Source organism: Ambystoma mexicanum, chromosome 7p (assembly GCF_040938575.1).
Source record: "Ambystoma mexicanum isolate Mex_15411 chromosome 7p, UKY_AmexF1_1, whole genome shotgun sequence".
Lineage (NCBI taxonomy): Eukaryota > Metazoa > Chordata > Amphibia > Caudata > Ambystomatidae > Ambystoma > Ambystoma mexicanum.
In genome coordinates, this window is record NC_090939.1 from 550,083,362 (window position 1) to 550,108,894 (window position 25,533).

Consider the following 25,533-nt stretch of genomic DNA (forward strand, 5'->3'; position numbering starts at 1 on the left):
ACAAACATAATACTACAATATTAATTACCATTTACACAAAAGTTAACATTCACCTGCAAAAATTAAAGTTCTTCTGAAGATGCCCTTCAAGACTCATAAACTATCAACAGGCAGAATAGACCAACTACTATCTCAGTAGACCCACTGTACTACAATGGTATTTCCAACAGTCCAACTGGTAACATCCACATTCAACAATGAAACTGCTTCAAAAGATACCCTCAATAACTTTGAAACTAGCAACAGTTAAAAGATGCTAACAGGTATCAAACTACCCCCACAATACTTCAATATTAGTTTTCAATAGTACAGTACTTACAATAAACCAACAGGAATCAAACTGCATAAACGGATAGAGTAAAAAAGTGGAAATGTATAAACAGTTAGAATACACCAACTGGTATCTAACTGCAACCATACCACCACCATTTTCAAAAAGCAAAACACATACACCATTTCATTCTTCCTATTGCAACTAGGTTTTTTTTTATCCTGCATGGATTTTTTTTTTCTCACAGGCCCTATGATTATGCAAACAAACACTGGAACTGAACAGATTACAGAGTACACTTGTTTGAAGCATAGCACTTGTAATGTACTAATTATGAGGGTCAGAAAAGTACATGAATGTGTGAATTGTGCAGAATACAACATTTTGAAGTACCTTCCATACATGTTAGGTTTTTTACGTTCTATCTCAGACATGGAAACAAAGATGTCTCCTGCATTTTCACATTCAACCAACAAACTGTGTTCAGCAGTGGCACAGTATTCAAATTTGCTTTTTCCACTTAAATGGTATTCTGTCACTTTCTTCCAAAAAGTATGCAGAGCCTCCACAATATGTATAGTGAGTATACAGTTGTTGCTGTCATGCTTCTTACATAATGGCCAAATGGCATTTCAATGCACATGTTTATACAATGCTTATGCCAGTGTCCACAATCTTGGGTGCATGGTCGTATTATACTATCGTGGTTGTGGCCAGCCCCTAGCCTCTTGGGTGCTTGGCCTGCAGCCTATGGCCTCCAGCAAAGCACCCAAGAGTCATTGGGCTGGCCACAACCACCACACCATACTACTGCCATGCACCCAAGAATCTGGCCAGTTCCCACAACCTACACACATAAAACAGCCACCAAAGGTCCATGTCCACTTCTGTGCCGATATTATTACACTGCTTGCACCCAGTGTGCCAACTCTCTGCTCCATGGCCTACAGCCATGCACCCAAGAATCTAGTCAGTAAACACAACCTACACACATAATTCACCAATCCAAAGCCCTGTGCAATTCTGTAAACATACTATTACACTACTTGCAGCCAGTGCACAGACTCTTGGGTCTATGCCCTCCACCCATGCACCCAAATGTCTAGGAGCAGGCCACAAGCATCACAGTACAATACAGCTATGCACCCAAGAATCTAGCCACACAACAATGTGCCATTAACCTCCCAATTCAAACACCATCTACAGATATCAAAGTACACCGCCAACCCTGTTGTACACCAATGGCAATAACATTGTATCATCAAGACTCCATTTCCCTACTCTAAGAAGCCCTCTTGCAGTCACCATTTAAGCTCAAACATATTTCTCCAACTGCCCACCAAGTACTTGTGAATACATTCTTTGTGGTATGGCCATATGACTAGATTCTTGGGTGCATGCCTATATGTAACCTATGCAAACATCCTCATATCATCTACATTCCACTCCCCTACCCTAATGAAGGCTGCCTACAGTCGCCCGAGGCCCTGTCCGGCTGATACCACAGACACAACACAGTCTTCTTACACATAAACAAATACATCATATCAACCATCTTTCACTCCCCCACCCTTCCCATCCCCTCTTCCCAACACCAAATGTCCCAAAACATGTTTTTCAGCATTGTTCCCCACTGTGCTGTCCATGGATATTCCCGGATACAACATGGTGGGCATTTTGAAAAAAATAACACACATCACATTTCCCTCCAGCCAATCAGCGGGCATGTTTTGTGTCCGAGGACTTCACGTCACCCCCCGGGACAAATCGGAGTCCTGTCTGCAGAGCAAACAGGGAAATGGGTCAGCAGAGCGGACCCAGATATCACACATTTTTTGAGACCTACATTTTGCCTGTATTTAAAAAACTACTGCACAGATATCCACCAAATTTACAAAAGCACGCTTTCCTGACCAAGCTGCTGCTCCTACCGCTAATTTGGTGAAAATCCGTCCAGCTGTTTGGGCTGTCAGCATTAGTAAGATATGTTTCCATAATGACTATGGCAAAACAACTTTTTTTTGGGACCTCCTACAACTTTGCCCCCCTTCACCAAAACTCACCAGGCTTGCCTAAAAAAATCAGAGTGGGCCATATACTTGTTTTGCAAAGTTTGGTGAGGATTCGTCCAAGGGAAGCAAAGTTATAAGCCACCCAAAAAGTTGTCTTCCTGTGGGTTTAGCAACTTAACTAGAAATATATATTACACGGCCCGCAGTAGCATCACTGAGCATTATGTCACTAGATATTAGGTTTGGTATTTAATTCATATCTGTCCTCATTTTATACTTGAGTCTCGTCCTGCATATCTTTTGTTGTGAACAGCTGAATTCAACCTCAATGAGCAAAATATTATCTTTTTCTTTTCAGTGTGTCTTGAACACTTTATCCGAGGTGTTGTATAGTGCCCTCATTTCAGACTGAATTTTCTCAAGGCATATTGATTTGCACGGGTACAAATCAATGTGTTTTGAACGTCATAATTACAAGTCTGCGTGTGCTAAGAATGCAATGCAATAGTTCTGAGTTATGCAGACCCTTTAGGTATTTCCCATGTTAGAGTCCCAAGGACTTCATGGTGAAATGCCATATGACCACCTCTGTTATCACCTACGCAGTAATATTGCATCTCTTAATACTTTTGTTTGTAGGCATTCGCCTCCACACAAAAGCAGACAGATTGAAAGAGTGTCAGGTTTAAAACACAGCATTTGATTAACAGTAAAACAGGTTGTTTTCCAAATATCATATGGCCTCATTACACGTCTGCCAGTAACCTTCCGGTGCTACCAGCGGGTTACCGGCAAACTCACCTTGCCATTACCGGCACCCAATATCCCGTGTTACTGGAATATTACAGGTTCCGGCAATGTCTGTAAGTCCCCATTCCATGACGTCCCATAGGGCACCATGGGATGGCAACCACTGAAGCACCGGCACCATTGTTAACAGTGTTTCAGTGATTTCCCTGCTGGTAGGGGACTGAACTCCTGGCAGATCAGGCCTGCCGGAAGTTTACTTCCCCTACCAGCAGACTCGGAGTAAGCCGGTCTGGGAAAAATGCCAGAGCCGGTAGAACAGACCGTTTTACTGGCATTTTTCTCAGACTGGATCACTCGTATTGACCCCCTAATTGTCTGTTTTATTTACCTCCAAACTTTGATTAGTGCGGTGGGCGTGTATGTTCGGAATTCTCACAGTAAATCATTTTAGGTTCCAACCACTCCTGCAGTTACGTGTTACACAACTGAACTACACAGATCATTTTACCTACACAAGGGTGGTTTGTGAAGCGATTTTGGAAGCACGACTGACTTCGATTTGCTCGAATTTCCCTGACCATAGAGCAAAGGTATTCAAGATTTGAAAGGATTTTTACTATATGTTGAAAGTGACAAGTTGTTGCACCAGAATGCTCATGCTTTTCACATTTAAACGCCCACTTTGGACACGAAATCCTCTCTGCACCTTTGCATTTTTCCTGACACTTGAAAGAAACATCCAGATATCTGTGCATTGGGAATGTATGCGTCACCATTTAATCCCATTACTTGGCATTGAAATAGAGCACATGCTTTTCTTTTTTGAGCTGCAGCTCAACAGACATGGTTGTGTCATCTTAATGCCAACCTCATTTTGTGGTGAATTTATTGTATCATCATGTGAAAAACAAGGTGACTGCATATGTTTGTGAGTATTAACCAGCTTTTCTTTTGAAAAAAACAACCATCATGGTGGAGAAAATGATATAATTGATTTTGAGGTTTGGCAAACACGATTTACTTCATTTCATTTTAAGTGACATTAATGTGGAATGCTGTTAATAAGGAGACCCGCTGTCTATATTTCTGCACAATAGAAAGGGACCATTTCACATTTGCAACTAAGCGATAAAGCTGCTAGCATGTGCATTAATGCAATGTTGTTTACTATAATGGAATTTGTGTTATGTTTTACCATTCCTCCAAATGTCAAGTGTGACTTTAAAGTGGATATGTATCTTCAGCTATATGCTGGTGGTAAATCTACAACATTAGGAGCCAAAACTGGAGGAATTACCTCGGGTGGAATTAGCACCTCTGATAACTCATCAACAACCCTGATGGAGTGCTATTGACTCTAATAACATGAACTAACTCTGCAATATTGCCAACCATAATCTAGTGGTAATCCCACCGGAATGTGTAGCTATAGGACAAAATTCTTCTGGAATTACCACCAAACTCAAAATGAGGCCAAAAAGTACTGGAAGCATTTGAAATGTGTATACAATTGACGTTTTAGACCTTTCTCTATTTCCTCTAACAGACCGCAGTTTGGAGATATTATTAAAAACAAAGGGCCTCATTACACGGCGGCGGTAACCATGGCGCTATTAGCACCATGGTTGCCGCCCGTATTTTACCGATTCCGCCTTGGTGAATGGGGGAATTACCGCCCCATTCCAAGGTTGGCAGGGCAGTAATTCGCCATTCACCAAGGCCCTTCCCCATTCCCATTTTTGCCCCATAGGGCTCAATGGGAATGGGGAAGGAGCAAATAACGGTAACGCTATTAGCGGTACCGCTATTTGCCCTGAAGTCCCTCAGCGGGTCCCATCCTTAACGTGTGGCCAGACCACACGTTAAGGACGGGACCCGCTGAGAGACCTCGTAGTATGGTGCTAAGGAATTACCGGCACCAGTGCCCTTACTGGTGCCAGTATTCCCTTAGCGCCATCCGTGTAATGAGGACCAAAATCTTCAATTGACATTAAAGAACAAGGAGAATGTGAAGCTTTGTCATGCATTAATGTAAAAGCTTCTGAATGAACAATGCATGCAAACGTGATGATCCTGTTCTGCACACACACATGGATGCCTAATGAAAGTTTCTACCATCAAACATGTTTCTCCTTCTGCTCACCCAACACTACGGCATCTGTTTCCTCCAGTGGGCCTATCAGATTGAACGTGATCCTTCCTTCATCATTTTTCATATACACATTCTTCCCTTTTTTACGGTAATATTTCTTTAAGGATACCAAATTACCCCTCTAATGCAAATGTTGTTATGCTACAACGATTAACTATGCAAAACAAAATCAAAGCTAGTTGCACCATTTCTACGACAACACCAACAGATCATGTTATTCTGTCTACAAAAGAAGATCCATCTAAAGCAAGACTGTCTACATCACTAACCATTTTTAAAGACATGCGCACCTCAAGCATTTTAGTGTTTTGAAAGTTGCATTACCAATTCATGGAATGAGATCTCCACTCAAATACAACACTATTAACACATTCTCATCCCTTCAAACAAGACGGTGAAGCTGACTTAATCCTCAGCAAGAACCTATCTACCAATCCCAACCTGATTCTATATTGCATGCCCTTCTCATCTGTACAGCAGTCTGGCTTTGGTACATCATCCCTCTTTCTGAAAGTTGTATAGTCCTCGTTTGCTGTTCATATTTATTATAATGGTATTCTTCAAGTAACATAACCTAGGCTTGGCACCCCCTCGTACAACCTCACAACTTTTTGTTCAATAGCCTTAAATTTGGTAAAATCCACTCCATGACTACCCATCCACAAAGAAGTGGAAATAGGAGTGGCCTGACGTGGTGCAGATGAGGATGGATGCCTGAACGCTCACCTCACGCCCCTACCTAAACAATGTGGTCCTGTAATGCCCTAATTTTGATTATTTACACCTTAAACTGAATATGCTTACCTTTTGTGATCAGCGCTTGATCCGGGCAGTCTTTCACGTTGCAGAAACTTGCGGAAGTGGATTTTGAGGGTCCTTGATCGTGCAGCACTTGGCACTTCTGCCTGTGGCTGTTTCTCATGAAGAGGGGCTCGGCTGGCTGAGTGATGAAAGTGCACACATTGATCTGCGCTGGGCTTCCTGTTCATCAGACCATGCCATCTGGTTGCAGAATAAGCAAATGCAGGAGATTAAGTTATTTTTCATCATGTGGTAATCGAATTTACAAATATCAATAGTGACTTCTTGCAGCTGCTTACATTTTCCTCACTACACATTTGCTTTTTTTGACAGATCTTGACTTTTGCTGCATTTCCCTATCCTCTTACTCGCTTTGTAGTATAGCCCTTGCTTATACAGATTATAGAATATTTTATCACCAATTATGGCTTCTGGGAGAAGTGGTGAAAAGGCTGCTCCTGGTAGTAAAGACACACAAGCTTTGGCCCCCTCTACCACCCATAAAAGACCAACAACTGAGTCTACTCCCATGCTGTGACCTCCAATCCTGTAATGTAGATGCTTTTACGGGAAATTAGGTCACTAAAGTCATTTATTGAAGTCAAAAATTAAAAAGTACAACAACTTGATGACAGACGGAGCAAATGGAAAACAGATGAAGTACTGTGGAGGATATATCCTCCACAGTTGGAAAAGGCTGTTAAAGATCTGCAAAACAACAATGAAGAATTGGAAAACATAGTCATACATAATTTCAGGTTTCTGGCCTTCCTGAGGGTTGTAAGGGGAGCGATGCAATATAATTCTTACAAAACATGCTACCTGCTTTGCTTCATATCCCACCTGAAGTTGTTCTTAATATCCAACGGGTGCATCGCATTGTGCCTGAAGCAGGCCCTCTGTCACTGCACTGAGCGCCATGAACTTTGATATTCTTAATGCTGGAGTACCCTCAACTGCAACTTGTTAATACTAAAACCAAGGAAACATAGTGTTGTTTGGTATGGCAACAGAATTGATATATTCCAGGATGTGGCGAAGAAAACAGTGCAACGCAGGAAGCAGTTCCTTTCCTATTGCATGGTTTTAAGCAACTCAACTTTGACTTCTTTTGTAAGCTTGACTATCTTTATTATGTCCTCTTTTTGTATTTTATACCATGCTATGGCTCTATCCACTCTTATATTTTCCAATCTGATTCAATTGCTATGTCATGTTTTACAATCTCTCTTATTCCTTCTGTGTTCTCCCCTTTTGTGTCTCGCACCTTTTTGGATTGGTGTATCATTCACAATCTGTTGTCAATATTTTGAATATTCAATTGTCTGTCCTACTCACTGCCACTATTGTATAATATTCACTCATATGTCTATATTTGTTAATTGGCTACTTCTGATTTCATATAATGGTGTTTAAGTGTGTGTTTTGGAATATTAAAGGTATGAATAACCCAATCAAGAGACATAAAATAATCTCCCACTTGAAAAAATGCAATCCCTCAATTGCTTGTATTTGGGAAACTCATTTATCCATGCCCAAGTCTATGAAACGTAAATAATGTTGGGTTTAAGATGCCATTGCCAGTCCAGCTAATGGGAACACAATGGCATAGCAATATTAATTAACAAGAATGTGCCTCACAGGGTTCTTTCTACCAGCTCTGACAGTGAGGGAAGATGGGTTTTGGTCTAATTGCAAATAGAATCTGATACGATATGCATCATGAACATTTATGAATCAACTAACCATGAGCCTGTATTTTGGGATACCATCAGGCAAGTTATTTTGCAGTCCAATCTCACTAGTCTCATTGTCTGTTGTGATTTCAGTCACATTATTGACCCCCTTCAAGGATAGGAGATCTAATTGTGTCTTTAAAAGTTCAAAATCCCACAAACCATTTACACGTTGTTTACCGCAGGTTGGACTGGTTGATACTTGGTGGCTATCTCATCCTTAGCACGCTTTCACGCTTGAATTATATTTGTGTAGCTAAAACCTTATTGGTACTATAATTGACTCATCAATTGTGAATATTATCATTTTGGAACATGCCCAGTGATAACTACATTTGACATCTTGGATATTATAAAGAATTCATCTATATGGAGATTCAATAATGTCTTCTTACAAGATAGGGAGGTGGTGCAGTCCTTTGCAATGATGAAGATGCTTCCACCATTAATAATTGGGAAGCTTTTAAAGCTGCTTTAAGTCATGTCATTGCGTATGTAAGTAGACAGAGGAAATATTATAAAAAGGATTTAGATGTGTTATTTCTTCAGCTTACCTTCGGGGAGAAGCAATACTATCAAACCCCTTCTGAGCTCGGTCATCGAAGAGTATTGTCCTTACACTTCCAACTGAATAGGAAATTAACTGAAAATGCTTTTAGTGTCATCCTAAAATATAAATCTAAGATTTACCAAACATCTTAAAAGGCCAATAATGGCCTTGCCTCTTACCTTAAAATTGAAAAAGAGAACAAGAATGATTCCACATTAAAACTATGGTGGTGCCACTGTAATGGCTTCAGGCAAGATTATGGACGTTTTTAACAAACTCTACTGTAACTTGTACTCTTCTGGTTCAGTCAGTTTGTCAGCAGATCTTAAGTCCTCTTTTGAAAAAATAAACAGAGGCTCCAACTTGAAACTATTGATGAAATCACCCAAGCCATTAAGGATGTATGGAAAGAGAATGCCCCGGGCCCGGATGCTCTATCTTTTAAGTTATTTAGTCACTTCTCCAAGATTATGTCCCCTAAGCTGAAAGAGCTATTTACATGTTTTGCTAGCAGAGGTTTTTCTTCTGGTACATTTGCTGAGGCACTGTTAACTATCATCCCTAAGTCACAGAAGGACACAGATATCCAAAAGAATTATAGACCTATCTCCCTAAAAAGCGTTAAATGTAAGATATGCGTACTCACTAACATAATTGAATTGTACTTTCCCAAAATGATCCAATCTGATCAGGTTTGGTTTATCAAAGGATGGAATATTTCTTCCAATGTTAGAATGCTGTTTGATGCTATACACCTGGTTACAAATGATAAAAGAGACAGGGATGGCTAAACAGCCATTGCCTTGGATGCCGAAACGGCTTTTGATTGAGTTCAGTGGGATTATCTTTTTCATGATTTAAAATGCCATGGGTGTGGTGAAGGTTTTATATCCCTTGTCAAACTTCTTCACTCAGACCCTAAATCCTATATTTTCACCAACAGACAAACCAAACTGTTTCTTCCTCTCAAAAGAGGAACTAGACAGAGCTGTTCCATGTCTCCTATTTTATATGTCCTTTCTCTCAAACCCTTATTGGAACATATTAGGAGTAATATACCTATCCCAAGTATTCGTAGTGGCAAGCATGAGACACAGATTGCTGCTTATGCCCACAATACACTTATACTCTTAAAACATCCTAAGGCTCCTCTTCCTAATCTTTTAGCTAAATTTGATACCTTTCCCTCTGTTTCAGGGTATAAGATCAACAATGATAAATCCGACATTTTACCCCTTAATCCATTTTGTATCAAACATGAGATTGTCTCTTTTGGTTTTGAATGGTATGACAGTTCCTTTAAATATGTTGGCTTGTATTTAACCTCATCGACTTTGTAGCACCATTAAATGTAATATGAATGCCCTTCTTGGAATGCCTAGAGAGCTAAGGTCAGCTTGGTCACCTTTATACTTGTTGTGGTGGGGACAATTACAATGATGCTGTCTCCCATTGCACTTTATTATTTACAAATGCTCCCTGTCACCCTTCCAGCCTATTTCTTTAGTTCCATCATCTCATTCCTGATTCCATTCCAATGGTTTATTTGGAAACATAAGAGAATTGCCATTAATAAACTCAAGGTTGCCTATGAAAATGGTGTGTTCCACTTTCGAGATGTTGTTATGTATTGTTATGTTAGTAGAATTTATAAAGCGCACGCACGCCCGAGGGCATCATGGCGCGATGATGAACCAAGAAAGTAGAGAACAGCAGAAGAAAGTTCTAGAATAGCAGTGTTTTTAATGTCCATCGAAAAAGGAGGTGGTCAGCAGTCTTTCGAAGTCCAAGAGGAAGTTTATTTCATGCCTTTTCTGCCACAAAACAGAATTTTGCACCCGCCAGTGCGAGTGCGCCTGAACCGGGGGACAATTAGGAGATGGGCGGATTGGGAATGAAGAGTGTGAGTAGGAATATAGTGAACAAACTGCAAATACTCAGCACTGATGCCGTAAAAAGCCCAGTGAACCATACACATAGACTTAAACATAATCCTAGCCTCAACAAGAAGCCAATGGAGTTGTCTAAGTAATGGGGACATGTGTGTACCAAAAGAAGGGCGAAGAACCGAACTTGCTGCTGCATTTTGAAGAAGTTGCAGCCGCCTCCGCAAGTACAGGGGCTGGCCTAAGTAGAGTGAATTGCAGAAATCAATTTGGCTTAAAACCAGGGCAGCCACCACAGGCGCTTGGGAAGCGGTTGGAATAAAAGGAATGGCTTTTCTTAAAGTACGTAGTTTGAAGTGACCAATCTTACACACCGCTGCTGTTAAATATTGTTAAATGTTATCACAGTGTGTTTTTACTCAAACAAACTCGTACTTGTTTCAGCACATTTGTCCTACCTCACCTGACCTGGAAAAAGATTGGTATCCAATTTACTCAAACAATCTCGCACTTGGTTCAGCACATCTGTCTTTGATGATTTTCCAGCCTGGCTTGACATGGAAAAATAAATGGTATCCCCAATTGATATTTATGATCAATTAAATATTTTTGACCATGTCTCCTCTGGATTTTCAAGCCCTTTTAAAGCAACCACTTCTGCCCTAAAGGTGTTACTTTTCCCCAAACTAGGTCTCCGTCTCATGGGTTCACACCTTATTTATTTCATAATACATCTATCACTGTGAAAGGTAGAACTCTTTATCAGATGCTCTGGCTAAAGAAAGGTGTCAGGTTTAGTCATCAAGTTTTTTAAGGTACCAATCTGAGATCATTCCATGATTTAAAATTTGATTTCTCTTTACCCATATCTGATTTCAATTTGTACAATAATCTAGGCAATGCTTGTCTAGACAAATTTCATCATTATGGAAATTAGAAAATACCTGATCCCACATGAGTACATCATTTAGTCATAGCTTCGGAAGTTAAAGTTGCTAGATTTTACAATCTATTTTTGCATGTCAGACATTCTAATATAAATGAGAAAATCTGTTCACGGTTGTTGCCCAAGGTAAAACTTACATCTACCTTGGCCAACATCACACAAAACTTCTTATTAATTTTGCATATAACTATCCTTACCCCAATGAAGGTTAAGAAGACTCTGCTTGGAACACATGGGAAATGTTGGTCTTGTAAAAATTATCCTGGTTCCTATAACATATGTTTTATGAGTGTTCGTATATTCATGCGCTTTGGCAAGATATTTGGAAACTCTGGAATAATATTTTTTTTAATGAATGTCCCATTATTACTTAAATATTTTACTGGGCAGTATCGCTTATAGTAATGATGTTCTGGATCCTTCGTTTATTCTGTTTGATATTTTTTTTTATTGCTGTCAAGCTAATTACTGCAAATTATAAACAATTTCAAAATGTCTCTGTTAAAGGTTGAAGGAATAATATGTCATGTACAAAGACTTGAACATTGCATGGACAGACGTCTTAATATCCCAGCTAAATTTCATGCCACATGGATCAATTTCACTAATTATCTAACATTTAATGACATGTCTCCACATGGTTCATGAACTTCTTGTGGCAATCTAATTGTGGCTTTTGCACTTGGTTGCTTTCAAACAAATTGATTATGACCCCCACCCACCGCTTCCTTACTTTCATAGTGTACCTTGTGTGTCTTTTGTACTTCGACTTGCCCCTGTTGGTTAATTTTACCTCTCTATTTATGAAGTTCACATTGTAGATATATTTTATAATATTGCACACTAGATAAAGTATTATTATCTTGTTTATATTGCTCATATCTCACGTATCACATGGTTATTATGGTCCTACCATATGGTGTGTTATATATATACCATATTTTCGCACTTTGTGGTTTTATGCTTCTATATCTCCATACTATGCAGTTATAATGTATGTTGTTATTTTGTTTCTTATGGATATGTTTGTTCAAGTACTACTGCTTTTCACTTTCTGATTGTTCAGACTCTCAATATTATCAATAAAACGTATTACACAGAAAATAATGGGATGACACTATCTTCAGGTTCTGATGAATTTCTAAACAACGATTTGACCCTCTGTTGGTTATTCCTCTCATCCTCCTGAATATCTATGGAGTTGTGTTCACTCTTATATATTAACAACATATAACTATATCAAGATGGAATCTTGCTCACATCCTTTGGAATAGCATCCATCCATAATGCATTGCCTTGTTTCTCCATCAATCTGGTGCAGCAGAATCCTTCATCTAGGTGAACTTCCCCATAAAATTTGCATGCAAATCATCCTCTTTTTATTTTCACCTTTGAATAGCATTATCAACCTTATAATTATTAATAATTGTGCGTATTCCCAGGTCACCTGTGCTATTTGAGACCTGCTGATTGGGATGTCTATATATATTTTCGACAGAGACATTTTCCTTCTCTGTCCTATCATTCTTTACCAATCTTCTGAAATCCACCTCATTCCAGATGCTTTGGCTCACTCCTGCCAGGTTCGACTTACTACAAATGTCCAATCCCACCACCTTACCATAACACAGACTGCCGTTCCTGATGATGACTTGTATACCTACTTTTAAACATATTTACAATCAGGCCATCCATTTCTCCTCTCCTCGCATCATTAATTTGTTCCACTAACTTCACACAAATTCAATTTTCCTTCTTAACCATCACTCACACTTATCTTCCATCAGTTAAACATTCCTAAACTGAATCCAACTCTTCTAGTCTGAAAATATGAAATGCCACTTCATAATCATGCACTCATATTTATTTTGCCTAAGTAATCAGTTAATTTGGCTGCACCTCACTCCATGTGCCCCGACTTGCCTTTATCTCTGGCAGGACTGCTTTGGGTACATCCTAGAGGTCTGTTCACTAGCAGATTGCTATGTCCGCTTCATTATGGTCTTGTGTCTTCTTGTAACTCAGAGTGGTATTTTGATCAGCAGTTCGAGAGCACCTTCTTTCCATGCTACATGGACACTCTGTGAAGTAATTAACAGGCACCTGTGAGTTTCATCAAGTGGGTTTATTGGACTCCCCTCTGACTTTTCATTTGTCTCTGCATCCAGCCTCAACCAATCCTTCTCTTACATTGTAAGACCTGTTCATAATCTTTGGAATTCTACTGCCTCATAGGAGAAGTATGATACTAAGCTGAGGAAGAATCATGAGTAATTAATGCAACAAATCTTCCCCCTTTACATTTATTTTACAAATGTAAAAGTTATATAAAAATAGGTAATGATGGGATAGGTGGGTAAGTCAACAAATAAGGACTCTACTGTGGGTGACAGCACATTATACAGGACATTTGTAAAATAGCAAACAGTCCAGTACAGTAGATGTGTATCAAATTTGTTTGACTTATGTCTATTCCATTTTCTGCTTCTCATATGAACATGGTGTTTCTTCTCACAATAGCAACACTTACACCCGGCTGTTGTTTTGTATTATTCAAGCACTCTGAAAGTCTGTGTGTGGTATGATGCTATGCCTGTCTACTTAATCCACTAGACCTCACTAAACACCATTATTCCTTTTGACAATGTTTGAGGTTCATTATCACTGACAATGAGCTCAGATATCCTTGCTTTCTAAATATAGAATGTACAAACTCAACCACTCTCACTGATGTAACAATATTCATAACTTTACCTGTATGCCACATAGAATAGTGATTTAACATAATGACTATTCTTACCCTCAGCCATGGTCACAGTTGGCCTTTGAGACAATAGTGCACTTGTTCACTGCTATTGCTTGGAATGTGGTTGTTTTACTGTGTACTATTATATTTAAACAAAATCACTTAAAATATAGTTAAGAACTGTTATGGTTAATGTGTAAGAAAAACCATTGCCAATTATGCAAAACAACCTTTAAATGCAGATATGCTATGGTTGCAGTGCAACACATAAAAACACAGACATTCGTTTATTCTTTACCAAAGCACCCATAACCTAGCCAATGCTACAACATCATGATTTGCATGCATGGATCCAAAGTTCCCACAAGTGAGGAGAAAACAAAAAAAAAATCTAAGCTAAAGAGTTCTGCCCCTGAGTGATAAAGTTGAGATTTAATTTTGTTTGGAAGGCCAAAAAAAGAAAAAAACACGCCAAAATGGACTGTTATTACTATTTTCAGGAGGCAATTTTCCACGTGAGTTAGCTCAGCATGTGACACCATGACCAGTGCATGGTGATGGCCATGGTATAGGCACTTTGACAACAATAACTGCTAAACTCATGGGAACACATGCTTTTCCACTGCCTCCCTTCCTCTCTGCCATACAAATGTCGAAGCAATTTTGTCAGCATGCATTTTCTTGCCTGCACAAATGTTGAGGATCCATATGGAGCCCGCAGGCAGACTCCATAGGGATCCATTGTGTGCGCTGTCATCAAATGTTCACATGGAAGGCAGCATTTACAATTCAATTCTCCACTTTCGTCACCCAGTTTTTGTTCTTTACCTTATGCCACAGAGCTGTCATCTCCCCTTCGTACGGACTCTGTGCTACTGCACACTTTGCTAAGTTCAAATTCTCTCACATTTCACAATACACCTGTGGAATGCAGTGACATTTTTATTGCAAATGTCTATATTCTTGGAATTCTTTGTGGAAGTGCTCCACAGAACCCTCATAATCCCCACCTCTAAAAGGATTTCTGTACCACTGGAACATGTTTGTGGACTCTGTACATCCCTGGGACCTTTCTTATTTCTACAGGTTCTGTTTGCTGTTCCAAAATCTTCTCTGGAAAGAACGTGCATGAGGCGAGCTCATAGCTTGGATGCTGGTGATTTTTCAAGAAGGACTTCAGTTTATAAAACGAGGTGTGCATTCCCAAAAGTGACTTGTGAAGTTCCTTGGTTGACTCTATGCCCCTGATTTAATGTCTATACTTGAAGGCCTAATTTTAAGGTTTTGACATGACGGGAAGATTCAGACAAGTTCTTGTCCTGCTAACAACTGCTTTCCCCAACCCGAACCCTAATGTAACCCTTAATCTAAACCTAGCCCTAACCCTAACACTATCCCTAGTCCCAACACTAACCTTAGCCCTAGCCCCAACCCTAACCCTAATGTAACCCTTAACCTAACCCTAACCCTAACCTTGACCCTAACCCTGACCCTGACCCTAGCCCCAAGCCTAACCATAATGTAATCCTTAATCTAACCCTAGCCCCAACCCTTACCCTATCCCTAGCCCCAACCCTAACCATAGCCCTAACCCTAACTCTAATGTTACCCTTAATCTAACCCTAGCCCCAACCCTAACCCTAACCCTAACACGAACCCTAGCCCTAATGTAAGCATTAATCTAACCCTAGCCCTAACCCTAATCTACACCAACCCTGACCCCCAAGCCTAACCCTAATCCTAATGTAACCCTTAATCTAACCCACCTTAGCCCCAACCCTAACCTACTAATTTTGATGGATCCATCTAATTATATACAACAAAATGGCTATTCGATGGAATGGAATTTTGTTGCATATAATTTGATGGTTTGGAATTAGATGCTTTGGTGTTCAATGGATTGACCAGATACTGTACAGGTGACATGCTCTACATGTAACGGTGGGTCAGGGAGCTGGATTGAAGGTGGAGCAGTGACAGTTTGAAGTGAAGAGAGTGCCAAAAGTAGCAGCAGCAGGTCCCATTGGTTTGAAGGGTGTCAAACATGGTTCAAAGATGCATCAAAGTGGCTTGATGGTGAAAAACAGGAATCTGGCTGTTCTGGTTCTCAGTATGTTGGGAGACCCACTGCAGGGTCTATAGGACACGGTTGGGGTGCTTTAAAAGTCGACACTCCCAGACTAGGGGGGTTGCAATCAGAAAGGCAGGTCCTTGTCCTCAGCCCGAGCCACCCCCAATGTGCCCTGATAGTGGGTTGGGAGCGGAGCCTGCCCCTGTCTTGGAACACACCTTCTGAAACTCAATGTCTGAGGACTTTGTAAAGATCAATCTCCCAACATTCGTCCTTAAATCCTGAATGGTCCATAAGTGAATCAAATAATGAGTGGGGGATCATCTCCTTTACAGGCAAAAGGCCTCACAGAATTGGGGGAAAGCAAGCCTATTTTAAGGGTTTCAATCCCTGTCCTTGAGGCAGGTGATATTTGCCATGTGGCATCATACCAAAGTGAATTGTGCTAAAGGAAGTGTAGGAAACAAGAAGGAAAGAGAGGTACAGAGAAACGCAACATAGTGGAATCCTTCCCCAACTATGCTGAGCTCCAACTGACACCCCCACCCCTTCTCAGACACATGGTATCAAAGGCCCATTGCTATGCAATAACATGGAGTGATTGTATTAATTTTGTATAGGGTGTACCCTTTGATTCCTGTTTTCCAGGCCAGCTCATGTTGAGGAGCTGTCCTGATGGAAAAAGGTGTTGCCTCACTTCAAAAAGTATCAATTTCAGACACCATTGTCCGCACCCATTGATGTAGATTTCTCCACCTATCTAGCAGGTCCAATGCTTAAGGTACATGTTTTTTAGTCCTACGTGTTACACAGACATTCATTTAAATACTTTTTTTATGCACTGCATTCATCGGAAACGCACATTATTTTCGGTCATGTTAATCATCATGGCCTTTTTCGAGTTTTTAAAGTAGCGCCTTCGGTGTTCTGCACATCATTGCTTATACCTAGTTTTCTCAGACCAATACTGTGGGCACTGTGAGAGATTTTGTCTTATTGGGTAAATTCGGGATTTGGTGGTATTTTCTTACCGTAAAAATATTGGCGGTAAACTATTCTTACATTTAGAGTGGGTTTGGTATCACTCTATTTTAGTGACCATATCTTGTTAGCTTGTATTGGCGGTAATGTTAGTGGTATCTTATTTCAAGGTATTTTCATAATTATCTTATTCCTGTGATATAGCGGTGAGCATGTTTTTTAATACTATAACCCCATCATAAAACAAACCTTTCCTTTCTATTAGAATGCCTTCAAGTCGCTTGTAGACTTAAAACACTTCAGGGAACCCAATGAGTTTATTCAAGGCGCCACTTATAGTTTGTGGCTGATATTACTGGTTTATATACATCCAGTAATCTATGTGCCAGATTAGGCACCCTTTCCCATCAGCATGCAAGGAAGGAACCACTCATTACATTGCACACAACTTTCTACTTTGTAGATGTCTATTACTGACTTTCTCTTGTTTGCTGTTTTAGCTACAATGAAAAATTGGTAAATACACTACTGCACTGGTATAAACATCACTTTTGCGTCTCATATACAAATGATTCACAGATGCATGAATGACACCAAAATCTCTGTTTGTTTTAATCTGCTCTTTGTGTTACAAAACAGCTAAAAACCACAGAATCTTACCACATGATATTTACAGCTTCACCTGCAAGATATAAGAGAACAAAACAGAAACAAGCAGGTATTTTGCAATTATGAATTTGTGTTATTACACTTTGAATATAGAAAGAGAGAAATAAACAATTATTTCTAACCTCTCTGCACTGCCAATGGATTCTAGCAACACATGCACACCATACTTTTTTTTTCCTCACTTGGCACAAAGCTTACCAAGGCCAGTAATCTGAAATCCCTGCACGACCTTGCTGTCTTTCGCAGTCCCAGTCTCAGTGCGAAACACCTCCGTACATGTGTGGGGAGCGCCAATTGATTACATTCAAAGTCAGTGCTTGACCCTCTGAGATAGCACCGTCCATCTGTCTCCTGAACCCAGCACGAACTGCCAACTACCTCTTTTTCATTCATTAGCAAAACTCTCATTCAGCCCCCTGTTGATGTGGCTTGTCTGCCTACAATCCCTACCAATCAGAGTAAAAAGAATATGCCCAGTGCCAGCCTTTGTTTTCAATACAATGAAGACTTCATGTCCAGAGTAACTGTTTCCTTTTGCTTCCTGCATCTTACATACTTCTGTCCTCCACAAGCTGAAGAAAACGCTAGTGTGCTTTTCCTAATGGGAAAAATTAATTTCAAACAGTGTACCCAAAGATTGTATTTCATTATGCACAGAAGACTGCATTATAATGTTAGAGAAATTGAAATTAGTACTTTAGTAATGTTAGTAATGTTAATCAGTTATGTATTCTAATGCACTGTCCATACATTCAATATAAATTGTGCACATCTTTATTTTAACTGGCAGTACACTGTTTTTTTTTATGTGTGCTCTGAATGCCTGCAGTTTCAAACTGGGCCTGGCTGTGTTTTTCTACTGTATATTGTATGCTTGCAAAAATGCTGTATATTATATGCTGGCAAAAATGCTATATATTGTATGCTGGCAAAAATGCTATATATTTCCTTACAGCACCCATAGCGTCCTCATAGTTTCCTGATTGCAGACTACTCTTAATTTAACCTCCAATTGAGGCCATAAAGAGGATATGTATTAATGAATACATATACATGTCGTTGGCTATAACTTCCACCGCGTTTTTTTTTTTTTTAACAGGACTCTACTTATGAGTCAGCAGCCTGTACCTGCCTGTTGTGTGACCGCTATTCCCGGGTTTGGCCCACTTTTAAACACAGGAGTATGACTGTTTATAGAGGTGAGTGACATTCTATACCATCATGTATGCTTTAGGTTACCTGTCCCTGGCTCTCTTTGTGGTCTCCAAATTCAATTGTTGCCCTTGTCCTACTGCACTATCCAGACTCACATTACACTATACAGGCTTCATTCTTCTTATAGAGTCTATACATTTGGTAACCATGATTCAGGTAGAACAGAATAACTACATTTGGGCATTTTCCCTGAGTTTTCAGGCCTTTGAGTGCCTAACCTTCTTTACATTGGAACATGATGTGGCCTCATCTTTGAAAATGAAGGGTGCAGTCACTGTCTCTGTTTGTATTTTGAATTGCTTTGATTTATTTTCACATTATTCGTACTTTAAAGGATTGAATGTATACTCTTTAGCCCTTGCCTTATGTGTTCAAGTGTATAATAACATCTAAGAAAGTTTAGAACTATTAGAATATCCCCTTGTTCATTTAGAGCTTTTGTTTCATTGTTCTTTTTTCCTTTTACTTTCTCCATTACTGACCATCAACTACCAACAGTTCAATATAGGCTTCTGATGAAGAGGAACTCCCTTGAAACACGTAAAGCCACATTGTATTGAACTTGTGAAATGTGTTTTTGCTCGCCATCACATTCTTCATGTATATGTGATTAAAATACTTGTTATTTTTAACACAGTCTGTGTTTCTAGAATATTGCATTGTGAATTCATTTTCTGTGAACCGCTTTTAGCGAATTCATTTAACTAATTTGAATGAAGTATCATTTATGTATAATTACCACCTTTTTGGTGGATTATAGATAGTGTGCATTGGACGGGAGGGTTCCTACTTTGGATCCTCTTTTTCTTCCATGTGTATTGTGAGACCTTGTGCCAAGGTCTTTTTTTTCCTCCCTTGCGCCTTTAAAACTAAAAGCCAGCTTGTCTAGACTTATCTGCTATATCCAACTTGTTATGATATAAGGTATTCCTCTTCTACCTTATCTTCTCTGTAGTTGTGATGGCAACAAGCAATTATATATTGTGGGCGTAGAAACATGTCTCCTTTTAAAGGAAGGCAAAAACTGTTTCTCATCCCCTGGATTCCTCTCACCTCCCTGAGCCCTGTCTCCTTCCAGTTGATCCTCCGACAGGGCACCAACCCCAAGGTCAGGACCAGAAAGCATCTGCCTTTCCCCGGCCACCTGGCAGGAGACTTTAGGCACGGGTTCTGTGAGTCCTTAGCCCATTCAGGTTTTCTTGGTTCCCGTTACCCTGATGCCTATCCGATTCTGAAATGTTTACTTCTCTCAGTTTCTCAGGAATCTCCAAAGTCCGATGGCCTTCTGATATGCATGCTTTATCTCTGATGGGGTTGGTCTGATTCCTGTAAGTTGTGTGGCTTTCACAGCCTCAACAATGTCTCAGTGTCTCAAGACAAAGTCCTATGGTCCTCTGATAAGGTTGTTTTATTTCCTTTCGGGTTTGTCTGGCGTCCGTGACCTTTGCTGCTATTCCAAACTTGGAAATCTCTCAATTTCTCAGGGCTCTCTAAGGCCCTCTGGTCATCTAGTATGCTTATTGCAACTTGATTATAATAGTTTGTCTGTGTGGTTGGGTTTATAACATAATTGCACAGTTGTACCCAATATATTTTTTTTCTTACTTGTTTCAATTTTTATATATATACTGCATTAAATGCTGAAGTAAACGATATTGTGACTCATGTGTAATAGCGAAACATAATCAACTTCTTAATTTTCATTTTGACGTTCATTCTCTTGATGTTTACCTTAGTTTTTCGCAGCAAGTTACATGGTATTCGCATTCATTTATAGCGACATAATGTTTTTTAGTTTTTTCTTTCAACAGACCTCTTGTATTTCATTGCTTTCACACCAGCAGAACTGTATTAGCAATACAAAACTCACATAACATCTTTTAAAACCTGAATGCAGTTTGCGCAGGCATACTTTTTTTCTAAATCATCCTGTAAAGTGACGTGACTCCCACTTATTACCCCAAAACACAATTCATTAGTAACCTTGTCTACGTTTGGTGTAGAGGAACTTTCTACAGTTGTTATTTTTTAGTGGCGATTCAGTGGATCTAAGGCTTTGCCATCTTCCTAAGGACTGTGTCTTGTGTGGGGACCCTGAAAGAGAACCAAGAGTGTGTGTCAACCTAGATATGATAAAAACGTTATTTAAAAAAAAAAAATAGAAGGCCAAAAAACAAAATGAGTCAGAGATTCTGGCTTACTGCTTCCTAATCGCTATAGTACTGACCTTGCACTGTGCATGTAATTCCTCATGCGCTTCCCTTTTTCTCTTCCTCTCAGCTTCCGCTCAGCTTCTATCTCTTTGGCTTTCACCTGCGGGGATGACTGTGCGGTCGTCCCATTAGTTGCAATATTGCTGGTTTTATGAGTATATGTCTCTTTTTTTTTAACACAATTAACTACCCTATTGACTGGTTTGTTTGCTTCCTATTTGGTTGTCAGGTCCTTTTTGGTCTAATTCACGGAAGAGTTTTATAAAGGCAAAACCCGATCACAACATTTTCTTTGAATTAGGCCCTTTGGCGACCATTGTGCAATAAGTCCTTTACTCCAAGGTCTGCAGACCTTTGCTCTCTGGAGAAAGGATGGCGAAGGATGAAATTGTGGGTGTCTGCTGCATGTATTCAATATTTTCTCATCTTGCCATTTGTGATTTTGATTGAAGAGCCAATGTGCAGAGTTGTTACCTGTTTGCTAGATACCCGGTGCGCGCTCCACTTTTTGAATTCTGATTATTAGATTCTTACTTTGATTCAGCACAATTCTTTAGCACGTATCTGTAATAACAAAATGGCATATAATGTCTTGTGTTAGTGGGAGCCTATATTGGATAGGTACTGTTTATGTAGTCAACCTCATTCTCTTAAGGTGTGTGTTAGTTACTAAACGCGCTTACCTTATGTGTAGAGATGTTTCCGTCTCCTTGCTGCTCGATGGCATTAGTGTGCTGTCTTGAGCACCTTCTTACTGCACATGTCTAGTTTAAAAGGACAATATAGTGCCCTGTAGCTCTTGACGACCGGGGAACTGCGAAAGTGCCTAGTGCTGCAGCGTTTCACATCGCTAGGCGACCAAGTCGATTTGCCGAGGCAGTGCAGCACTGCTTGCTGATTTTTGCAAATGTATGTGCTTCTGCTGGAGAGACCTGTTGCCCCATGATATATAGCTGTCGGTCCTTTGTGTCTTAAGCTCGTGGATATGTGCAGTTATATATCACAAAGGAGAGATTTCCAGCGTGCGCCCTTATATATTTCCGACCTTTAGAAGATGTTGTTGTGTTGGTCCATGTATTACTGATTGCATCTTTATTTACGTGAGGAATCACTTTTCCCATTTTGTAGTAAATATCATATTTGTTGACAAGTAGCTCCTGGTGGGAGACGCATTGCAGCTTCTGGGGCCCTATTCTCATCCTTGTGTTAAGTACTGAAAAGGCTGTTAAAAGGGTTAACAACCTTTTTGGTACTTAGTTAGGACCTATTCTGAAGGTGGCGCATTCTTCCAAAGTCGGAAGGAATGCTCACTTTCGGAATACATGTGACAGTTCCTAGGATGGTTTGGAAACCAACCTAGCCACCACCACATTCGTATCCTGGCTTTTTTGAAGGGTATTCTTGTGGCAATCCTCCAGTTTAATATGTGCGCTAAAATAGCAAACATATACAGTACCATTTTGGTGCTGTTAGACTGGAGGAGCGCCAGAAGAAGCCTTGTTTAGTGTATATGAAAGTGTTCACATACACCTGTCTGGTGTATATGAACACTTTCATATACACCAAAGCAAGCAGCTTCAATGTTGCATTCTGCATTCTGCATTCTGTAACGTTGAAGCTGCTTACTTTGGTGGAAATGAAAGTGTTCATATACACCACACAGGTGTATATGAACACTTTCTTATACACCAAAGTAAGCAGCTTGGTGTAAATGAAATGAAAGTGTTCATATAAACTGCACGGGTGTATATGAACACTTTCCTTAGCACCAAAGTAAGCAGCTTCAACGTTGCATCCTGCAATGTTGAAGCTGCTTACTTTGGTGTATAGGAACATGTTCATACACACCTGTGTTCTCGGGAGCATTTTTGTAAAATAACGAATATGTCGTTATTTTACAGGAATGCTGCTGAGATTTCAGACTTGTATCCGTTATGAAAAAAACAGGCGTAATCCCGACGGTGCACTATCGTACACTACGAGGACGCCCAGACCCACTTGAGAATACTAGTGGAGCCTGGGTGCCCTCATTTGGCGCGGTGAATCATACTTTTAGCACCTTCACTGCACCAAGTTGTGAATAGGAGCCTGTGTCGTTATTATTTTTGGCATAGTTCTATTTTTATTATGGGTCGTGTGCCCGTGCAGGATATAGGTCTCCCCGGTCTTTTTACATATGGCATTGTTGCATCTGTAAATCATATCATGGGCGGTCTGCTCGTGCATTTCTCTCAGCGAGTTTACCAGCCACAGGTGCAGAGTACCATCACCATCACAGATTTAAAATGCATTTGAAATGCCCTATTAATCTCTACTGTATCGTTATCTGGTGGTTTTGGCAGCCTGACCTCTTTGCTGTACACGTACTGGGTATGACTACCCGAGATAGCTCGGATCCATCACAAGACAGCCCTTTTACCCTTTTCACTTTATGTTTGCAACTCTCCCTCATTGCCTGCTTTCAAACAGTCACAAATCCATCCAGCAATCACTTCCAAAAACTCTACATTTAGCCCTATCAACATATTACACTTCCACACACCAACTGTAACTTAACAATATTCTACAAATATTTTCCATCGGTATGTCCTTTACTTATACAAAGAAATTGTACACAATACTACTATAACTGCACACATGCATTGTGCATTAAGGGAAGTGTATTAATGAACAGGGAAGTAGGGATGGGCAAGTGCTGATGGGAGCACAGGAAGGAAGCCAATGGGTGCCAATGTGGGGAGCCACTACCTAAGTGCTGGGGTGGAAGAGTCCCAAGGTTGGGGTGCACAGCCACCAGGTAGTGGGCCCGCAAGGACAGTGCTGAAGGGGGGAAAGTACTGGTGTCAACTAGGCATAGTGCCTCGAACCTTTGGAGTTAATGGGGCACCAGGCCACCACTCTCAGTGACAGATGGATCAGTTAGCAGAGAAACGAGAGAGGCTAATAGGAAGACAAAAGCAGCGTTTTTAAATGTTTCCTCAATTTAAGGAAGTCTGGCTAAAAGTCTAAAAGGGGCAGGGACACTGTTTCAAAGAAAGGTACCAGCTAAACAGAGAGATTTACCTCCCCCTCTCTGTTTGGAGAAGCGTCTCACAAGCAGACAATTGGAGTTAAAGCACAAGGCTCTAGCAGGGCAGTATTTAGGGACAGGAAGTTGTAAATAGTGTGGTCCCATCCCCCAAGAATCCTTGTGGTTGATGCAGAATGTCTTCTATTTCATCCTTACAGCCACCAGAAGCCACTGTAGCAATGTTAGGGCTGCCGAGATACGATTCCTAGCCTTCAGGCCAAGCATAACTCTAGCAGCCCTATTCTGGATTAGCTAAAGGGGCCAATCAAAACAAACAAGGAGGTTGGCGAAGAGGCTGTTGCAGTACTGCAGCCTACAGAAGACCAGTGCTCTCAAAACATTCAGCTTCTGAGGGAATATTAGGAAACATAGAATTCCTGCAAAGGGTTGAAGCTCAAGCTGGCCCTTATTAAAACAGGTCTAACATGTGAGGAGTTAAGGAAAGAGAGGAGTTAAACAGAACCCAAAGGTTTTTGGCCTCACAGGATGGCAAGGACGGAGAGCCCAAGGACAGCGGCAAGAAAGTAGGAAGGAAACAGGGCACAGTTGTCTCAATAAGAAAAATCTCTATCTTACTGGCATTCACACAAAGATCGTTAGCTGCACACCATGCGAGGATGGCGGCCAGACAATCGGAGATCAGAGAGGCAGATAAGAAAGTTGTAGAGAGAGGTTTCAAGTAAAGCTGTATATCGTCACCATAACATTGAGAATAAGGAGAGAAGGAGCAGATGAGGTGAGCCAGGTGGGTGAGATACATATTAAAGAGCCACAGTGATAGGATAGAACCCAGATAGATACTGCAGGTAGAAAGTGGAGTGGTGGAGGACAAATGGCCCAGTTGCAGCTGGAAAGAGTGGTTAGTCCGGAAAGTGGTCAGCTAGTCCAATGCCTGGTATGTGATGCCAAAGGTATCATGGAGGGGTTCAATAAACAAAGAATGGTTCACTGTGTCAAAGGTGGAGGAAACATCAAGGAGCATTATCCTCAGTTGTACCACAATCAAAAATACCATATACACTTCAATTATATCACTACACCATATTACACATACGGTATAGTCCCTTATACTACCTATAATAACTATACACATATTAATATAGTGGATGTGGCCAGTGGCCACAACCACCACAATAGAATTAAACTATATAACAAGCATGTACAATACACCTTCAAATAACAACACTCACCAGACCATCACCTGCCCCCAATCCCGATAAAGTCCACGGACACAAACATTCACAGCACACACACCATCAAACAGCTTTTCTTGCTTATAAAAAGAGCTCTATATCAACTTTTGGACACTCACCCATCCTTTTCAAGCTTCTTTCATCTACAAAATAACCCCAAATGTATTTCCCAGACTTCTTTTCCTCACGGCGCTGCCAGCGGATAAAGGCTGTGATCCACCCATCCAATATTGCCACCATTTCAAAAATTATAATGGACGTCAAGTTTTTT